Genomic DNA, 20,555 nt, shown 5'->3' on the forward strand with positions numbered 1-20,555 from the left:
ATTTTATCCAGAGCATTGATTTAAAATATTTAGGATGGTTATAGTGATTAGGATAATAATAGCCTGAGTGTGTTTAACGTCCTATAATAAGCACTTTACATAAATAATTTTAATTTGGGAGAAAATTATTTAATTAATTGTAATGTTCCTATCCCCTAGTAAAAATAAGCCCAATTTTACAACACCAGATACAGACTTAGGCTCACTTAAAGCCATAAAGGGAACTTTGTGATTATGCATCTCTTCCCTCATGGCAGAAGGGAAAGTTTTTGAACTTTCTCAGTTTTAAAATGATATTTATGTGTATATTTTCATGACTTTAAATTATGCAATGCTTTCTTAGGTATGATATCAAAAGCACAAGAAGCCAAATTAAAAATAAGTAATTTAGGGGGCCGGGCGCGGTGGCTCACGCCTGTAATCCCAGCATTTTGGGAGGCCGAGGCGGGTGGATCACAAGGTCAAGAGATCGAGACCATCCTGCTCAACATGGTGAAACCCCGTCTCTATTAAAAATACAAAAAAATTAGCTGGGCATGGTGGCGCGTGCCTGTAATCCCAGCTACTCAGGAGGCTGAGGCAGGAGAATTGCCTGAACCCAGGAGGCAGAGGTTGCGGTGAACCGAGATCGTGCCATTGCACTCCAGCCTGGGTAACAAGAGTGAAACTCCGTCTCAAAGAAAAAATAGATAAATAAGTAAGTAAGTTAGGCTAGGCACAGTGGCTTACACCTGTAATCCCAGCACTGTGGGAGGCCAAGGGCAGATCACCTGAGGTCAGGAGTTTGAGATCACCCTGACCCACATAGTGAAAATCTGACTTTACTGAAAATACAAAATTAACCAGGCGTGGTAGCACATGACTGTCATTTCAGCTACTGGGAGGCTGAGTCAGGAGAATCACTTGAGCCAAGGAAGTGGACGTTGCAGTAATCTGAGATCAGGCCATTGCACTCCAGCCTTGGTGACAGGAACAAAACTCCATCTTGAAGGAAAAAAAGGCAAAATATTTCAATAGCCATCACTCCAAAATTGGTTATAAATGGCCAATAAGCACATGAAATATGAGAGGATAGTCAACATCAGTAGTAGGGAAATGGAACTGAAAATCATAATGAGGAATCACTTTATAACCACTGGGATGGCTATTATAATAATTTTAGAGGACAAATAGTACTGGAGAAGATATAGAGAGATTTGAGCCTTTGTTCACTGCTGGTGGGACCGTAAAATGGGAAGCCTCTTTAGAATACAGTTTGGCAGCTCCTCAAAAGTTAGACAGTTACCATATGATCCAGCAATTCCACTCCTAGGTAAATACCCAAGAGAACTGAAAGCATATGTTCACATAAAAACTTGCACATGAATGTTCATAGTAGCATTCATAATAACAAAAAAAGGGAACCAGTCCAGATGTTCATCAGCTGATGAGTACATAAACAAATATAGTATGTCTATGAAGTGGAATAGCCAAAAACAGGAATGAAATATTGATACATGTTGCCACACAGATAAACCTTGGAAACAAAATGCTAAGTATAAGAAGCCAGACATTAAAGGCCACATATATGAAATGTCCAGAATAGGCAAATCCATAGAGACACAAACTGGATTAGTGGTTGCCAGGGGATGGGAGAGGGAAGAAAGGAAAGTAGTTGCTAAAGTGTGCAGGGTGTCTTTTGTAATGTCCTGGAATTAAATAGTGGTGATGCTTGCACAACTTTGTAAATATACTAACAACTACTGACTTATATTAATTAAAAAAATAACTTTATAATAACTTTTAGAATCAGGAGGCCTGAGCTTAAATCCCAGCACTATTTCTCAATAATTGTGTGAACCCAGACAGGTCATTTAAGTTCTATCTCTGTTTTCGCCTTAAAATAAAGATAGTATCTGTTTGACAAAGCTATTAGGATTGAATGAGATAGTCACTGTGAAATCAGGTGCTGCAGTCTCTAAAATACAGTAGGTTTTTCCACAAATATCAGTTGAACAAGAATTGGATGAATACGGACAGGCTACGTAGCCATCCTCTGATGAGTATATAACATGTACGTTTGTCAGAGGCAGTGAGTATCCCTTGAACAATGCCAAAGTATTGTCCTTCTCTTAGAAGGCAATATATTATCATGGTTAAGCTTGTGAACCCTGAAGCCAGAATCGGTTCAATCTTGTCTTGGCTACTCACCAGCTGTATGACCACAAGAGTTTAGTCTGTTTTTTATATTTTAGAATTTTTATATATAAATGGGATTTAAAACAGCTGTTATTTTATAAGGCATTTAGAAGTGTTAAATGGCACAAATTAAGTATTCAGGAGTCATATGATTTGGCTGTGGCCCCAATCAAATCTCACCTTGAATTGTAGTTCCTGTCATTCCCAAGTGTCATGGAGGGACCAGGGGGAGATAATTGAATCATGGGGGCACTTCCTCCATTCTGTTCTCATGATGGTGAGTTAGTTCTCATGAGATCTGATGGTTTTGTAAGGGGCTTTCCCCCTCTTCACTTCTGGCTTCTCTTGCCTGACACCATGTAAAATGTGACTTTGCTCCTCTTTTGGCTTCCACTGTGATTGTGAGGCCTTCCCAGCCTTGTGAAACTGTGAGACCTTTAAACCTCTTTTATTTGTAAATTACCTAGCCTCATGCATGTCTTTATTAGCAGTGTGAGAATGGACTAATTCAGGGAGTATTAATATTTCTAGCAAAAACATGAAGCACATTAGTTCCTTGAGGAGTGATTGCATTGCCTCATACTCCCTTGTGCCTCTAGAACATAACAAGTTAAATAGACTCAGCAAATACTTGTTGAACTGAATTTGGTCTTTTATGGACAGGAAAGGACCAAGCTCAGGGTTATTACCACTGCTATTTTCATTTCTAACTGAAGCTAATTGGAAGCTATGTGTTTGGTGTAGCCCAAACATATAAACCATGATTCTGGAAAGTATTCTTTGGAATTAATACAAAAATTAAACAATCTTTATCTAATTTAAGTAATTCTTGGAATTAATGCAAAAATTAAACAATCTTTAATTTAGTTTGGATTTAAAGCCTCTTTGAAACACTAATACCATAAATTTAAGAAAATCTTTCTCTTGGTTGTGGTGCTATTCTTGTGATAATACTTGTTCAGCTTGTGTACTCACATTTATTTTTAATCTAGACTCAAGTCCAATTTTTGTAGAAAAATTATACCATGATCTGTAATCCCTTTCTTTTTAGATCATAAAATACTTAACAATTGAATACAGAATATCCCTTTAGAGATAAATACACCTGGACCTACATTAATGGGTCTTACTGGGTTGCTTGAAGCCAAGTCATAAACTCTGAAGCTGAGAAGAGCCCCTGAGGTCATCTAGTCTCTCCCTGATGTGGCTTAGATTTCTCTTTACAATAGAATCAAACAAAAAGTTACCCAGGCTGATTAAATACATCCGGTTTGAAGAAGTGTCACAGCTCTGAAAGAAAGTTCATCCTTATTGCTGAGTTAAGAACTGTCTCCTTGTAGCTTTCAAATATTTATTCCAGTTAAACTAGGATCAGGCACATAGAAACTAATTTGATCCTTCCCCCAACAATTGTTCAAATGTCTAAAGATGTCTCTCATATCCCATCTAAAATAACTCTCTCACCCTTCCAGATTATGGTCATAGGACATAGATGTCTTTTACCAGTGTGGTGCATTTAAATGAGTCTTATAAATTCAGATGACTGAGAAATGGGAACAGAAATATTCAAAACTATCATGTTAGGTTGAACCAAAAGAAATGCTCGTCTTCTCCTCTCATTTGGACCTGCAAAAAACAGCATTTTCCTATGGCTCAAACTGCACTTTCGCTAGCTGCTCTCCTCTCTGGGAATTTGATGTGTTTCTTCTGTGAGTTCTTCCTGATCTCTAACAAGCAAGTTTTACTGGGCAAAGAGTAATCTAGGCAGGATTGCGCCAAAGCCTGTCTTCCAAATTCATCAATTTATCAAAAATATATTGGACACCTAGATATCAGACATTTTGTAAGGCACTGGGGAAACAGTAGTGAAAAGGTTAGTTTCCCTATTCTTACGGTGCTTAGAGTCTAGTGGGTGGGAAAGCCAACATTAAGTACGTAGTAACACAAATACACATTTATAAGAGTCATTATGGAATCCTAACCTCTTCATGGTACACCTTTAATGTAGTTTCTCTAATGGATTTCATTTTGAGAACTATATCTCCGTGACTTTAACAGATGTTAGCCATAAACAAACCCACAAGAAATTAAATAAGTTAACTTAATGAATAACATCTTAAGAGTATTATTCATCTGGTTGCCACAGAGTGCCTGCCAAAAATGACAATTTGGGTTTGGCGTAATTAATGTTTAGTTGTACTTCCAGGAAATAATTTGTCCTGAGTATTTCTTGTGGCTCTTCCACTAATATATTTTTGTACTAGAAAACCCTATAATGTCACATAAATGACCCATGGAATTTGAATTTGAGGTTAAAATAGACTTTTGGGAGAATAAATGATATGAGGAAGGTAGCGTCAGAGTTGGGAATCGTAGACCTGGGCTTGACCTTAATAATTATCTGATGTAGTTTTATTCTTGGAGCTGAGTCTTCTTTGAATTCCGTAAGAATTGCTTTTTTCCTGAGAAATTTTTGAAATCTGAAGGTAGGATTGAATCAGAATAAGGTGATCTCAAAAATATGCTTTTGCTCTTTAATGGAATTCAGTGTGAGAAATTCATAATGAATGGTACTCCTAAAAACTGGTTTACTCAGTATGTACAAAGCACCACAAGCTGCTTTTAATAAGCAACTGTTAAGCAGTTAGTGTGTTCTGAGCCCTGTGCTGCAAGAGGAATCACAACCCCAAAATGATTTAATGTTGAACAAAGCCAAAAAGATTTAATTTTTGGCTTTGTTCTCAGAAGGCAAAACAGGCCTTTGGCCATATGCACTTCTTAACAAAGTTCAATACTAATTTGTCAAAACTAAGATGGAGTAAAACCCCTCTGTTAAGCAACAGCACTTGTCTACAGGGTACCCCATGATGGATAGAAACAAATGGAAATTTTATTGATTGTTTCTGTTACAATGAGTTGTATTTCCTCTTACATTTTCACAGCACCTTTCTTGACCTATATTTTGTACTTAACTTCATTCACAGTGTAGAACATTATTTCCTTGCCTCTTTTCACAAGTAGAATTTGAGCCTCTGGAAGCAGGGAGTTACTCATCCTTATGTTCTTCAAAGCATCTCAACTAGTGCCTGGTGCACAGTAATTATTTGCTGAATGTTTATTGAAATGTTTTGGTGGACTAAAATGTCCAAGTTGTTCTGAGACCAAAGTACCATTGACCTTGAAGGGAGACAAAACTAAAACACACACAAAAAAGAAAAAATATTTTCCAGAATGCAAAATTAAATGTTAAATGTATGCAGTTCAGACTAAAAATGCTTTACAAGATCAGAGAAAGATACCACCTTGGGCAGCTGTGGGGAGATTTGATGGTAAAGAAAGGGTAGATATTGCCAGTCCTTTAAGGAGGTAAGAGTGGATCTGAGAGGAGTTTCAGTGGCTGTTCAGACAAGGCGACAACCTTTCCAAAGGCTGAAGGGAAGCACCAGTAGTCAAATATATCTGCAGTAGGTTCTTCTCCCCAAACCCAAGTTTTGGATATCTGAGCAAATTGATTCACTATTCTTCTGTATAATGATTTGGTTGAATTAGATTAGTGGCTTGTAAAATCATTTTTTTAAGTAGTAGAATACTAAGAATTCTTTCTCAGTGGTAGCAGGGAAGCTATAGGGACTCTATGACCCACCCTCTTGTCCATTACCTCAACCTCAAGGTCACTTCTGGGGCTCATCAACTGAATCCATGGGACACAATTTGAAGATTACTAAACCAGGGGACTCTGAAGGCTGAGAAGACAGAATAACGCCTATCTATGATCACTGTGCACAGTTTTTGCAGAAAGATAGGGAGACGCCATGTCTGAGCAGAGAGGGTTGACGGTGTGAGGCAGTAGGAACTGAGACTGTGAACACCAAGTAATCAGCACCATGTCTGGAACACAGTAGGCACTCAGGAAATGTTAAGTAAATGTATGTGGGAACAGAGGCAATACACAAAAAGACCTACAAGATCATAGAAACTTTGAAAGGCAGATACCAATGTTTGGACTTGATCAGCAAGAAACATGAAGCCTAGATTCTTCTACAGGGAAGATACAAGATGAGCATGGTGTCTGGGGAAAAGGAAAAGGGAGTATGTCAACTAATTGGATCCCCCAATCAACTCATATTTTATCTTTAATTAAAATATAGTCTGGATTAGGAAACTATTGTTAGTTTTCTAAGTTATAATAGTGGTATTGTAGTTTTTCATAGGAAATACGTGCTGAAGTTTTGAGGGATAAATGGTTGTGATAGCTGCAACTTATTTTCAAATGATTTTGCAAAAATATTACCCATACATAACATGCCTATTATATATACACACATATGTATATACATATTCATCTAGATAGATAAATATGGAAAAATATTAATTGTAGGATCTAATGGTGGTTATATGGGTGTTTCTTACAATCTTCTTCATGTATATTTATACATTTTTGTAATAAAAAGAGAAGTGAAATGTTTTTCCTTGATCTTCTTAGAAAGAGGGCAATTACTATGATAATCACAAACATCAGGAGAATGCTTACTCTGCATAATAAAGAAATTGGCCCGACCCAAAGAGAGGTCTGGTCATTGTCCCTGGCTTCTGGGTGGCAACCTCTAAATTCTTGGAATTTTCCAAGTGAAAGAAACATGTTTTTTATTCATGGTGAGCTAGACAATTCCTGATAATTTATGCTAACAAGGTTATGCATGGTGGGACCCTTGAGCCATGTGGTGATAGGTTGACACTGGAGAGTGAGGGGAGAAACTAGAGTCTGAGTTTAACTACATAGGCAAACAATCAATCATGCCTACATAATGAAGCTCTAATAAATACTCTGGACACTGAAGCTCAGTTGAGCATCCCAGGCTGGCAATAATCCATGTGTATTGTTGGACATTGATACCAGGAGAGTAGAACATCCTGTGGATAATGGCAGCTTTGTGCTTGGAGCCCTCCTAGATTTGGCCCTTTGTGTCTCTTCCTGTGGCTGGTTCTAATGTGTATCCTGTAATAAACTGTAACAGTTATCAGTGTAATGGCTTTCTGTAAGTTCTGTTAGCTCTTTCAGTGAATTATCAAAACAAGGGGTGGTTTTAGAGAACCCTGCCCCCAGGCTTTCAGTTAGTGTAAGAGTGAGGACAGTCTTGGAGACTATCCCATTAGACTTTGCAGTTTGCCTAATTTCAGACACAGACATTCTCCTTAGTGCTTTAGTATGAATATTTAATACTCATAACATGAGTAGTAATGGGTTGTTGTTGTTGTTGTTGTAGGTGCTACTATTTTGCCTATTTTACGATGAGGAAACTCAGCAACAGAGAATCAACTTGCTCAACGTCATGCAATGAGTAAATGATAGAACTAGAATTTAAACCCTGGCAACCTGCTCCAGAACCTATGCATCTTGTTGATTAAAAAAAAAAAAAAACAGAAAACAAGTGAAAAGAATTCCAAAGTAGGTAAGTCCAAGAAGCAATGAAGGTTGAGTTCTGTCCCCTCTGTTCTCTTAAGTTCTGTAGAGCAATAATGAACCTTCTGAATGAGGACCCTGAGGCGTAACAATACCTTGTTCTCTAAAAGAAAGAATCAGTGATGTTTAGTACTATATACTTTGTTTTCTAAGGCCATTAGGTGGGCTAATTAGTTTTACAGAGGAGACTAAGAGTTCTAACAGAATGGGCTTTCTCATTAACTCCTTCCTTATCCAAGTAGCCAGACATCCGCATTCTCTGACCATTCCAGTTAATAGCAAGCTTCCTGTAAAATTTCAGTGGCATGGAAAAATGCTTTAAAGGGGAGGGTAGTCCCACCTCTTCCTACTAATTGATAGTTGAAAATAATCCAAATCTAAATGGCATGTGCTTCAGAATTCCAAAATAGGGGTGGTAAGAATTTCAATACCCTAAAGAATTGATAATATGGAAGATTTATCTAATAAGTGAAGCTGCCATATACTTTTCTTTTACAAAATCCAAAATGCTCCAGTAGGACAGTTTTAATTTTAACAGACCAAACGTCTCAAGACTTTGCTAACACTGTGATAGTTTTTAAAACCAACTAGCTGAATATGCGTTAAATCAAATTGTCACAAAAGCTTGCGGATAAGTGGTACTATATAGGTGCAAGCAAAAAGTGTGAATGGCTGTGGTTGGACATTTACTCTTTCAACATGTGCATTGGTGTGTGAACAATAGCCTTACTCAGGTTATAAGGATGCTATTCTTCTCTTGCCACCTCCCAAAAGCCTAGATGTTCACTAGTTGGGGAAAAATTAGGCAATGCCAAGAGCACATAAAAACATGAGAAATTCAAGAGGTAAAAACCTCTGGTGCTTGCTGTTTTATTCTGCTAAATTAGGTCTAATGGTCAAATGAATCTCTAAAAGGATTTAGTTTATGCCCTTCCATGGAATTCCTTAAGTAGCTCATATTTCACTAGAACAAAAACCTCACAACTCTAACCATCGTGTTTTGAGATTATGCTTTGCTCTAGTCATTTTAGGACTTTTTCAATCATGAAAAAAAAATTCCACAAGATAATTATGCATTGTCTTAAACCTTATGTAAAAAAAAAAAAAATACGAAAGAAGAAAATCTACCAGCAAAGGAAAATAGACAATGTGTGCATGCTTCCTAATGTGTAAAATAAGAATAATAAAAGTGCCTATTTCATAGGGTTGTGACGAGGATTACATGAATTAACATTTTTAAAGTGCTTAGGACAGTGCCTAGCAGGTACTAAGCTACATAGCTTTTTTCAATAAAACTGGTGCAACTGGAATAAAGTAAGTGAACATTAGAAAACCTGCTCTGTCCTTCTTGCCAGTAATTAAGTACCATGAAGTCTTTCTGGAGGCAGAGAGAATTAAGGTACAGTGGGAGAAATGTGTTTCTAGCAAGTCTTAGCTAAGTGTGTTATCCCTTGGTTTATTTTCATTATATGAGTTTTTGATTCCTGCATACTTTGAAGTTTGCCTCAAGGGAAAAAGTTGAATTGGGACTCTTTGTGACTAGAATATTTGGCCTGGAAGGTTGGCGCCTTCAGCTATTTCTCATGCCAAGCCTTTGAGATTCTGTTCCCGTTCCAAAAGCTGACAGGAGCTTCCTTGCAAGTTCCTCTGAAAGAAATGAATGAAACTGAACTCCAACAGATTTCTGCCTTTACAGACCCTTAACCAGCCTAATTAGCTTGGTGAATTAGCAGTGGGAATGGCAGAATGTAGAGTGTAGCAGGCCCTAGCTCTGGGGTAGAGACACATGGGGCCCCACAGATCACGAAACAGGACCAGTTCTAAAACCAGTCCTGGAAGCTCCAGAGAGGCTGCAGTGAAAGACTGCAGAAAAGCTCCTGTTATCCTGCAGCTGATTCCACACACACACACACACACACACACACACACAAAAGTGTGGATTTTGAACTGTGAACTATGTAAAATTATGTTTATAACGAGATAAGTCTTTGCTATGCCAAACCTGGTGGACAATATTACATCATTGACACCTCTGGACTTAAAAAGAGAAAGAAAAATTTAAGGTGGTTCTGAGTAGCTCTTTTCCAACTCCAAAGGGAGGAAGAAGGTGACTGAAAATTGAAAACGGCCCTAAACAGTCAGAGTAGGGATCCAGGTCAAATACGAAAAAGAACTTCCAGGTCTTCCTTAAATAACTGTATTCAAGCCCTATCAGATTCACTGCCTTATGTGATAAATAATTGTTAAAAACTCTTTTACTATCTTGAAATAAAGTTCATAGATAATATGACCTCTCTACAGGAATAATTTCAAAATCAACACATACTACTCTAGTTGTCAAATAAATACGAATTTTTAAGTAATTAATAATCAACTGTATTTTAATATGTAGGTGTTTAGGCATGACTTTACAAGAAGACATAATGGAAGAGATAGATGCATAATATAAGACAAATAAAACCTTTGCAGTGGATTATCAATATACTTCTTTTATATGTGAAACTTTGAAATAGAGAATAAATATATTTCTCTATATGCTTGAATTCACTGTGATGCAACAGCTACAGTTGCACTGGAGTCTCAAAATCTACAAATGATGTTGCTATTGGTGATGTGATTTTCTGAAATGGCACATGCAATATTTGTTAAAGTTCTAAACTAAACATGTTTAAGACGGCAAGAAAAAAATTTCAGAAAATTCAATGTGAATATATTAGAACACAGTTAAATTCTAGGCTTAGATACTTGTAAATAGGATGCGTTTTTTTTTTTTTTTTTGACTACATGGATGTACAGTGGGATATGTGAAAGTCACATGAGAGGCAGGACAATCCTGAACTGTGTGGACCCGTTCACATCTTGCAAGATATCTAGCATCCCTGGTTCCTGCCCAGGAGATGCCTGTGACCCACTCCAAACTTCCCTTCACCCAGCTCATCATCCCTTGTCACTATGACAATTAATAATGACCCCTCGCTCCTCCCACCAGGAGATCAAAACTTTCCCTGACGACACAGTACATCCCCCATTAGGAGCTACTGCTCTTGAACTTCAGTAATCTTCCATCCTGAACTCAGAGTGAGTCTGGGTATGAGGCCAGGCTTCAAGGGGCAGGATCTGTGCTCTTCTTTGGGGGTAGACAGAACAGGGGATTCCAGGTCACAAACTTCCTTCTGTATGGCTCGCCACTCTTTTTGGTTTACTTTTACTTTTTAAAAAACCAAGTATTTTAAAAGTCAAGTAATATGTAAACACCTGCCTACTACACACTTGCCCTCCAAAGCTTACTCCCCAAAGGCAAACACTTTCAGGTATTTCACTGGTGTTTTGCTTCCAATATTCTAAATAATATGCTTTTCTCTTCTGTTATTGATTTTTAATCATAATTTTAAATAATTTTATATGTGTTTATATTATAAAAATAACTTTTAACCATAAACACTGTCCATTGGCTTCCCAATAGGGAATATAAACTTTCATACCATATGTACAACATATATTGAAATTAAGCTATTTTCATATAATGTTTTAGAAGTGAGGATTCACAAGTGAATTTGCACATGTATAATTTTGTGTGACCCTCACAAAATTGCTGATACACATGTTGTCGTATCATTCCCATTTAAAATATAAGGAAATCAGAACACAGATAAATGTTGTGGCCAAGACCACGTGACTAGAAAATAGCAAAGATGGAACTATAGACCAAAATGTGTGCTCTTAATATACTGGGTTTTTTTTTTTTTGTTTTCCAATTTTACTTCAACAGCTAAAGTGTCTATGGAACCATTTTGCTTAGATTCTCTTCTACTAAAAACTCTGTCAAGGCCCTGTTCCAGTGGCACCTTCTTCCTGAAATTTTCACCCTGGGCAAGTCTTTTCTCTATTTTCACAGTCATTTGTCTCTGTCATAGCCTTATCATGATGAATAATAAGTTGCTCTTTTCACAGTGCTCAAAGTTAGAGGGTGAGCTCATCAAAGCCCTGGACAGTTTCTAATTCCTCTTTCTGTCCCCAGAGCAGCAGGGCATCAGGCACCTCCTGAAGATGCTCAGCCATCAGGGAACATGAAGAGGCATCTTTACGCAGAGTCCTGTGCTAAGTGCTGGGGGTACACAGATGACTAAAACAGCACATTTCCTGACTTCCAAACCCCCAGCTTGGTAAGTGTGTGGATGTATGAATGCTACTCTCTGAAATGGGTAGAGGAGTTACATTTCAAAAGGATAGCTGCAGAGACTAAAGTCCTCAAAGTGAGAAGATTAGCCAAGATGACAGAAAGTGGTATACATAGAGGACAAACAAGATCCACAATGTGATGGAAATCCTAAGGGGGAATGCAGTTAACAACAACAACAAAAAAAGGAGTCTGATAAAGACATGTTCTTACAAGAACAAAGATGGAAAATAATTTTTGGCAAATAAAAGTGGTTTATAAGTAAGCCAACAGTAGAAGTTTACATTAATCAAGATGAGGAATGGTAAATGTGTAGACTGATATTTTATCTAGAAGAATATTAAATAGCTTTAACAATGGAGAAAATATCTTTGGCGTTTCAAGTGGTCAAGGAGAGAAAGGGAGAACAATTTAAAAAGTTAAGCTTTTTGTGGCAATATGATAAGAGCGGAGTGGAATTTAGCAGTAAATGGATCAGGGAAATGAAGTTGAAGGGAGTTTATAAAGATATCAAAATTAAGTGCTATTGACAAATTGTGGAGAAAAAAAGGAAAATAAAGGAGACAATTTTTTTTGCAAGGAGTAATTCTTTCATTGTTCAGTTGAGTAAGAAGCAGCAGCAATGAACACCTAGTAAAAATTACAGTACATAATGTATAGGTTGCATCCATAAATACCATCAAAAAGCATTTGAATTACCAGTATTGCATTTCTTTTCTTTTTCAACCTAAGAAGGAAAACACTCTCATTAACTGTGCTAAGTAATCACAGTTATAAATATACAAAAACATGTAAGTATATGTAATTATAACCACAGTTATAAGTAAACAACTCCAAAGAAGGGTCCTGTTCCTGAAATCAAGGGATAGGTTCCTGATTCTTGCCAGCCTTGCCAGATAGACACCCTACAAGTGCTGTATGCCCAAGACCAGCGTCTCCTCCCAGTATCTCCTTCTCATAAAGTGACTAGATTTGATATCTATTAAAAATTAGGGGAGAAATAAAACTGTCTTTATTCACAGACAACAGGAATTTGTATATAGAAGATCCTAAGGAATACACACAAGAAAAAAAAAACTATAGAACTACGGTACTTTTGAATAGTCTGGCAAAATTGCAGTACACAAGATCAATATACAAAAATCAATTGTATTTCTTTTTGTCTTTTTGGTTTTTTTTGAGTCATAGTCTCGCTCTGTCCCCAGTGTGGAGTGCAATGGTGCGATCTTCTGCTCACATCAATGTCCACCTCCCGGGTTCAAGCAATTCTCCTGCCTCAGCCTCCTGAGTAGCTGGGATTATGTATGGGCACCCGCCACCAAGCCCAGCTAATTTTTGTATTTTTAGTAGAGCTGGGGTTTCATCATATTGGCCTGGCTGGTTTCTTGACCAGGCTGATCTTGAACTCCTGACCCTATGATCCACCCGCCTTGGCCTCTCAAAGTGCTGGGATTACAGGTATAAGCCACAGTGCCCAGTCAATTGTATTTCAGTATACTAGCAGTGAACAATCCAAAATGTTCTAAAACTGAATTTTGGTGATAGTGGCAAATCCGGGTAAATTTACAAAAAGTAATTGAATTGTATACTTAAAATGAGTATATTTAATGGTATGTAAACTATACTTCCATAAAATATTTTTAAAATTTGGAGATGGCTTAGGCTGTAATCCTAGCACTTTGGGAGACAGAGGCAGGAAGATCACTTGAGTCCAGGTGTTCCAGATCAGCCTGGGCAACATAATGAGACCCTATCTCTATAAAAAATAAAATTAGCTGGGCATTGTGACACATGCCTATAGTCCTAGCTTTGGGAGGCTAAGGTGTGAGGATCACTTAAGCCCAGGAGTTTGAGGCTGCAGTGAGCTACGATGGTACATGTCACTGTACTCCAAACTGGGTGACAGAACAAAACCCTGTTTCTAAAAATTTTCACAAATTAGGAGGTGTCAAAAAAGGATTAACCACAATATTTTTTTACAAAAGGAGGATTTTACTCATTATCTACACCTAAATTTTATGTTGTAATATTTGGTGTCAAATACTCTGATTTTGAGGGACAGAGCCCCAAATGTGGTATTTCCATGTCATTTTCAGGGTAGGAGTCAGATGTACCATTGTCATAAACGTCAGTGCTAACACCAGCAGGTGGAACTTTGACAATCACAATTGATCGCTATTTATCTGACAGAGCACAAAGGAGTCTGGTTACAGAACAACAGGCTAAGGTAAGTCAGATGGCCAGAGATGGTTATGGGAAATCAGGATCCTTCTTCCCTGGGTTTGTGTGGATCATGCCTTAGAGGGACAAGAGGCATTGGGTACTTAAAGGGAAACTCCCTCCTCAACTTTCAAAACTCAGTCAGTTCCTTGGACCAAGGCAGGGGTCCTGGCTTTGGTAACTCAAAACTAGTAGAAGACTCAGAACTCTCAACAACTCTCAGCATCTTTGCACATGCAGATGAAAACACACCCCTGGGGATCTACAAATGATCATTGTAGAAAATGTCAGTGGCATGATTCCCACCAATAGCCCTCTGCCTTTAGCTTTTTAAAGCCCTACATGCTTAAAATTGAAGTCACATTTGTAAACATAACGCATTTCCAATAATGACTATAAGAACATTTCATACTTTATGAACAGTGTGTATTTCCTGTCTAGAAATATCCTAAAAACCATCTGTAGAGTAAGTTTAGATTCTGAGCTCAGAAGCGAAGTTTTCAGATATATCCTCCCGTGCTCTGGTGATTGAAATAAACAGGTGCTCAATTGGAAAAAAATTTCTTTTTTTTTTCCCATGCAATAATAGAATTCATGAACTGATTCTATGGCATTTAGGCCTGTAGGCATTTATATTCAAGCTTTGTTTTATTATTTTTTAACATGTGATTTTTTAGAACTATGGAGTGACTTATGAAAAATACAGTAACCTGTTGTTATCTGTCATATTTTAGGAGTTCTCTGTTAACGAAATATTCTGGTTCAAAGAGAGTTCACTAATTGTAAAGAATAGTAATAATACTCAGAATAATACTTAAAAGCATTTACTAGGTCTTGAAACAAACTTACCTTAATATTCTGCAAAGAAATTTGAGAAAACTAAAGCAACTTGCTTGTAATAAAAAGTAGCTCTGCAGATTTCCAATGTGCCAAGCATTCTCTTAAGTATTTTATGTACATGTTTACCTTAGTAATCATAAAAAAAATCCAAGTAAAAACTATGATTATTATTGTTTTACAAATGAGATTTGGCAATAATTTTTGTCAAAAATTGCTATTAAAAGTTGTAGTCAGAGTCTTATCAGAGTCTACCATGTTCTAAAGTGTACTCTCACCTGTCTTCTTTGTGGCATTCAGCAATCCTTCTTTGATGGTAGAAGATACTTATCAAGTCATACAAGGATGTAAATAGGAAAATGAAATATTTCCCAAAAAAAGCTGAACAGTCTCTCTTTTGTCAAAAATATCATCATCATCATTGATAACAAACATCTGCCATCCCCAAAAACAGCCACCCAAATTACATCAATGATACTGAGTTGTTGAAAATTCCTCATGCCTGGCAAGTAATGGTCACTTTGGATTCAAAATATCAGCTCAATAGAAGGAACCACAAAAGGAAACAATTCTGTGGCTTTGATACAAAGCATGCATTGAAAAGGTAATTTATAAGAAAGGCAGACTGAATGGATTTCAGGATGAAATAATTAATGTTAAATTAGGCTTTTAAAATCTTGAATAAAGGAAGTTTCATAGTGACCAAATATAATTTTGTTTAAAATTTTCTTCTTTCATATTAGCATTTTTAAAGAATAGCCAGTTATCCATCTTTAGCTGGCTTCTGAAATTAAATGAATTGATTTTTAAAAAGAGTGTTTTAATAAAGTATTTCTTGGTGAGTTTTCATCTTCATCTACAGTGTCCTCATAGAGTCCAAGAGCTAAAGAGTAATTTCAGGTTGTGTCCTTTTAGGACCAGGTGAAATGGCAGTTATCAATGTAATGGGGTCAGCAGAGGGACAAACAGCTTTTCCTTAATTAGTCTGTAAAAGAAAATGTGGGCAAATTAACCATGTGTAACTAATCTCCACTTAATTTGCTGCTGGGTAGTCATATTGCTAGAGCTAGATTTATCTTTTAAAATGGAACTCTGGACAATCCTGTAACAGTTCATTTCACATTCTTGGTCATATGTGTACATAATAATAAAACTCACATGTATTTAATACTTACTACATGCCAGGTTTTAGTGTTTAACATATACTACTCCATTCTCACAATAACACTATGAGATACTGATTTTGTCAGGATGCATTATAGAAAAAATGAAACCACTTCATGCAAGCTGGGATTCAATACAAAAAATTAGATGTTTACAAAGTTGTTGGAAAGACTGAAGCAACAGGTTCTAGATTGGGCCTCCAGAAGTAATTCTCAGAAATACAGAACTCTTCCACTAGGAAAGCTACTACTTTCAAGGTCACTGAGAGCTAGTAAATTCAAGAATGCATCCCAGAGCAGGAATCCAGATTTGAGAAGCTGCTGCAGATCCCACCACTACCCCTGACGTCGACACCAAAGAAGCTAGAAAAAGGACGCTGGACTCCTGTCGCCGATGTAGCCTCACACCTCCAAGATCTAGCTTGCCAGCAGAAAATTGGCCAAGTGAGGTGAGTGAATGGCCTCCTCACGTGTGCCTTCCAAATTTCAAACAAGTCAATCTAAATGACAAGACTGACCTAACTTCCAAATCCCAACCGGCAAAGGAGTTTGAGAAATGCAGATTTTAGTTTTTCAACCTCATAGGAGAGGAAGGACCCCTGGAAGGAGGTGGAATGTAGGATAAGCAAGGCAATCCACTTTATTCCAGGTAAGTACTATTATTATCATCCTTAGGCCTCACTCTTCAGTTTGATAGATAGGGAAACAGAGGTGCAGAGGATTAAGTAAATGGCTCAGCCAGGCATGGTGGCTCATGTCTCTAATTCCAGCACTTTGGGAGGCTAAGGCGGGAGGATCACTTGAGGTCAGGAGTTCAAGACCAGCCTTGGCAATATGGTAAAGCACCATCTCTACAAAAAATACGTAACTTGGCATACCTGTAAATCCCAGCTACTCCAGAGCTGAGGCATGAGAATCACTTGAACCCAGGAGGAGAAGGTTGCCGTGAGCTAAGATCACGCCACTGCTCTCCAGCCCGAACAACACAGCAACACTCTGTCTCAAACAAACAAACAAACAAACAGATAAACAAAAAAGTAAATGACTTGAGGTCACATTAAAGCAGTCTTCAAAGAACCCACGCTCTTAACCACTGGGCATCTCTCCTAAGAATCAGGTTGTGGTCCTGTGCACACATAGGTTAAATGAAAATTCCAGTAGCTTTTTTTTTTTTTTTTTTTTTTTTTTTTTTTGCTGGAGGTGAAATCTTTTTCAGTGATAAAAAGACAAGAATGTAAATCAGGAAAGAGCCATAGCTCTAGTACACGACTGCACTCTTACTGACCTTTGCATCCCCAAATAAAATCTGCTTAGGATTCAACAAAGCTCTTGAATTTCACTTTTTCGGAATCTCCAACTGTTGATTCTGATACTATTAATTGCTATTTGAGATGTTTTGAAATGGGGAATCAGGAATATTCAACAATTCAACTCCAAGTGAACCCCTACTATTCACTATATTGAAAGGCTAATCTCAGAATTTACTATAAAATGTGACAATGAGTCCCTTCCAGAGACACCAGAATCAGGTCTTCAGAGAAGAACAGAAATATCTCTTAACCCCTAGCCCAGAGCTAGTGTGGCAGACACTGCCAAGTGTTTACCAAGCCCATTGACTTTCTTCCTGGGTCCTTTGCAGTTAGGCTAAAGCTATGGGAGTTCTGACTAATGGAAGACGGGGGGCAGTACATGACTTGCAGGCATGGCCGCTCACTCTGTGACAACTAGGATATGTGTTGACAGTGGTGGTGTCAAAAGAGAAGAAACCTGAACTCTTCCTGCATGACTGCCAACCACATTGGACTGTGATGTGAGGAAGCAATATATTTTTAACAAATTAAGCCACTGAGATCTGGGACTGTTTGTTACCAGAGTTAGCTGACCTGGACCTTCTGCTACAGATCTTCTTAGCAAATGCAAAGCTGGGTCCAGGAAGCCTAGCCCTTTGCGCAGGGGCAGACCAAGTTGGATTTGTAGAGGAGCATGCAAAAGAGTGTTACTCCCTGGATAGCCTTAATCTTATGGCATTTTACCTATCTTTTCCTCATCAACATCATCTCTTTTTTTCAAAATTAATCGAAGTCTTGCCATTTCCTTTGCTTTGCTTCTGCTTCTCAAGTCAGAGCAATAAATCTGTACACTGTTGGAGAAGAAAAAAAAGAACTAAGTTGGATCTTCCTTTAATTGCTAAATGTGTACATGCTTTAGAAGAGTTCCACCCTGGAAAAAGTAATCCCTTCCATATGCTGAAACCACACCATCAGGATCAGCTCTCTTCTACCTGAGATGGGTGCAACCTGGGTAAGAAAACACCAAGGAGAAAGAGGACTTATGCTTGCTGTTTGGTGGACCACTGGGAACCACTGGGACAGAACGCAATGCAGGTTTCTCTTTCTGTGTAGCCAAACATAGAAACAGGCTAAACCAGATTTCTCTTCCTACGAAAAAAACTCTAAAGCTCTTTAAAAGTACCATTTATGTACAATAGCAAATATGTTCCTTGTAGATCACTTTTAGCTGTTCATTAAACCAAATCCCCCAGGGACATTTTATGCCAATGCTTTGGAAATTGGTCCTTGTTACTTTATGTAATTGAAACAATAAAGCTAAGTGCCTGTCATACTCTTCTGTAATTTGAAACAGGGACTTCCAACCTCAGGTCCTATCTCCAGGCCCTTCATTGGCTTCAGAGGTAATGATGGGAAACTGTGTGTTATATTCATTGTATCAGAAAACCTTGCAGAAATGGGACATTTAACTTGAAGCTATATGAGCGCACTAAAATGCCAAGTCTCTGTTTTTTGACTGAGATGACATCAGTTTAGTACAATAATTGATTATCTAAAAAATAATGATTGATGATTGATTATCTCATGCTATCTGGGAACTTTAATAGTCATTTAATGTCTTAGGTTAATGTAAATGGGATAAATTAATCACTCAATAAGACTTTCAAAAAGAAGGATCTTTAAGAAATAGGCTTCCTGTAGAAAAAATTATTAACAGTTTAAAAATCTAGCCAAAAAGTGGAAATAGCCCAAATGTCTGCCTTTTGATGAATGGAAATATGAAATGTGGTATATCCATTGTCTTAGTCTGTTTTCCACTGCTATAACAGAGTACCACAGAGTGGGTAATTTATGAAGAAAAGAAATGGTTCATGGTTCTGGAAGCTAAGAAATCCAACGCTATGGTCCAGCAACTGGTGAGGGCAATCCTTTAGCAGAAGTCAAAAGCAAAATGCAAGACAGAGAGAGGAAATGAAGCCAAATTCATCCTTTTAATCAGTAATCCACTCCTGAGATAACTAACCTACTCCCTCCACAGCAGCATTAATCCCCTCATGAGGGTGGAACTCTCATGACCTAATCCCTTCTTAAAGTTCCCACTTCTTAATACTGTTACTATGGGCATGAAGTTTCAACATGGGTTTTGGTGGGAACGTTAAACCATAGCATCCACACAATGGAATATCATTCCATTATAAGGGATGAAGACTTGATACATATTATAACATGAATGAACCTCAAAAAAAATTATGCTTATTGAAAGAAACAAATTACAAAACACTATATATTAGGATTCCATTTATATAAAAAGTCCATCCCATGTAAATCTGTAGAAACAGAAAGTAGATTAGTAATTATCTAAAGCTGGGATGCAAGAGAATACGGAATGACTTTTTTTTTTTTTTTAATTGTACTCTAGGTTCTGCGGTACATGTGCAGATCATGCAGGACTGCTGCATAGGTACACACATGGCAATGTGTTTGCTGCCTCCATCCCCCTGTCACCCACATCTGGCATTTCTCCCAATGTTATCCACCCCTGACCTCCCCAACTCCCACTCTCCCTCCCTTGGCCCCCTCCAGCGGACCCCAGTGTGTGATGCTCTCCTCCCTGTGTCCATGTGTTCTCATTGTTCAACACCCACCTATGAGTGAGAACATGTGGCGTTTGATTTTCTGTTCTTGTGTCAGTTTGCTAAGAATGATGGTTTCAAGATTCATCCATGTCCCTACAAAGGACACAAACTCATCATTTTTTATGGCTGCGTAGTATTCCATGGTGTATATGTGCCATATTGTCCTTGTCCAGTCTATGGTCAGTGGGCATTTGCTATTGTAAACGGTGCCACTATGAACATACGTGTGCATGTGTCTTTATAGTAGACAGATTTATAATCCTTTGGGTATATACCCAGTAATGGGATTGCTGGGTCAAATGGAATTTCTATTTCTAGGTCCTTGAAGAAGCGCCACACTGTCTTCCACAATGCTTGAACAAGTTTACACTCCCACCAACAGTGTAAAAGTGTTCCTATTTCTCCACATCCTCTCCAGCATCTGTTGTCTCCAGATTTTTTAATGATTGCCATTCTAACTGGCGTGAGGTGGTATCTCAATGTGGTTTTGATTTGCATATCTCTAATAATCAGTGATGATGAGCATTTTTTCATATGTTTGTTGGCCTCATATATCTTCTTTTGAAAAGTGTCTGTTCATATCCTTTATCCACT

At 37.8% G+C, this 20,555-nt stretch overlaps 1 long non-coding RNA gene across 4 annotated transcripts in view; it reads left to right on the plus strand.

Moving 5' to 3' along the window:
* Positions 1-473: 473 nt before the first annotated feature.
* LOC141584316 (uncharacterized) overlaps positions 474-20,555 on the plus strand; it is a 98,292-nt gene continuing 78,210 nt past the window's right edge. For all 4 annotated transcript variants that reach the window (XR_012517297.1, XR_012517299.1, XR_012517300.1 and 1 more), the window contains exons 1-4: positions 474-7,628; positions 11,658-11,802; positions 13,913-14,043; positions 19,745-19,786. This is a non-coding gene — a long non-coding RNA (uncharacterized LOC141584316). The remainder of the gene's footprint in view (positions 7,629-11,657; positions 11,803-13,912; positions 14,044-19,744; positions 19,787-20,555) is intronic.

Source organism: Saimiri boliviensis, chromosome 4 (assembly GCF_048565385.1).
Source record: "Saimiri boliviensis isolate mSaiBol1 chromosome 4, mSaiBol1.pri, whole genome shotgun sequence".
NCBI lineage: Eukaryota > Metazoa > Chordata > Mammalia > Primates > Cebidae > Saimiri > Saimiri boliviensis.